Source organism: Cryptomeria japonica, unplaced genomic scaffold (assembly GCF_030272615.1).
Source record: "Cryptomeria japonica unplaced genomic scaffold, Sugi_1.0 HiC_scaffold_889, whole genome shotgun sequence".
NCBI lineage: Eukaryota > Viridiplantae > Streptophyta > Pinopsida > Cupressales > Cupressaceae > Cryptomeria > Cryptomeria japonica.
The window spans coordinates 1-1,264 of record NW_026729604.1 but is presented as its reverse complement, the minus strand read 5'-3'; the positions used below and the strand labels follow the sequence as shown (position 1 = coordinate 1,264).

General features: G+C 61.5%; 1 non-coding gene across 1 annotated transcript; it reads left to right on the top strand.

The window, feature by feature from the left end:
- The first annotated feature begins 905 nt into the window (after positions 1 to 905).
- LOC131872925 (5S ribosomal RNA) lies at positions 906 to 1,024 on the top strand. The gene has a single exon (XR_009370985.1). It is a non-coding gene; the product is annotated as a 5S ribosomal RNA (ribosomal RNA).
- The last annotated feature ends 240 nt before the right edge of the window (positions 1,025 to 1,264 follow it).

The window sequence follows — 1,264 nt, the reverse complement described above, 5'->3', positions numbered from 1 at the left end:
GTGCCAATGTGGGTTCCAAGGTGCCAGGGTCAGGGTGAGTGCCAATGTGGGTTCAAAGGTGCTAAGTTGGGTGCGAGGTTGGGTGCGAGGGTGGGTGGGTGCCAAGGTGTGCTAGGTGGAAGCCCGGGTGGGTCGGCATCCCATGGGTGTCGAGTTGGGTGCCTGATGGGTGCTTCTTGTCAAGTTTTAGTCGTCGGGACTCATTTCGAGCCTTAGAGGTCGTTTCTTGTCTGGTTGCCCTGTCTTCGACCTGGGAACCCAATTTTGGTCCTCGGGTCCCATTTTTTTTTGTCTCGCATCCCACTTTTGGCCTGTGGCCTTTTCGGGGTCGATTCTCGTTTTGGGCATCAGAGCATGTTTCTTCTCCTAAAACCCAATATTTGTTTATTAAGTCTCGGAACACATTTTTGTTCTCGTGGACCCATCATGGGTCTTGGAACGCATTTGTGGTCCTTGGGTCCCATTTTGCATCCCGAAACTTGTGTTTTGGTGCTTGATCCCTATTTTGGGTGCCCACCTTGCACCAAGTGCGCACCCGGGGCAAACCGAGCGCCTTGGTGCACCGGGGCAAGATCGAGCGTGCACCCGAGGCGCCCCGAACATGCACCAAGGTGCACTCGGCCCACATGTGAGCGCAGGTCGTTGCGCCCGAGGTGGTGTGTGGGCACCGCGTTGCAGACGGGACACTGCACGCACACGACGCCCCGTCCAGGTGCACGCACGTAGGCCGGGCCGGGTGCACACCCGACGCCCTAGCAAGGTGCGCGCACCCGGGCAGGGCTCACACTTGGCGAACGGGGCGCACTTCGCGAGGGAGGGTGTGCACCTCGACGGGGGTGGGTGGCCGGGGTGGATTCGCACGTGGGTCGCGGTTTGCTAAGTACACACTGCGACAAGCTCATAACGGGTGCGATCATACCAGCGTTAGTGCACCGGATCCCATCAGAACTCCGCAGTTAAGCGCGCTTGGGCCGGAGTAGTACTGGGATGGGTGACCTCCCGGGAAGTCCCGGTGTTGCACCCTTTCTTAGTTTTTCGCCGGGCGTCGCAATGCTATTTGAATAAACCTTTTGCCCGTTTGCGTTCTCGTCGGGGCCGGGCCGGGCCGGGGTGCGCTGCCCGCACTACCGCGCGCGCGGGGGCGACACCGAGCGCGCACCCGAGGCGCCCCGAGCACACAGGCCACGGTGCAACCCGGGCGTTGTGCGCGCACCCCGGTGCGCCCGAGGTGCTGCGCGCGCACCCAGGTGAAATCGGTGTGCAC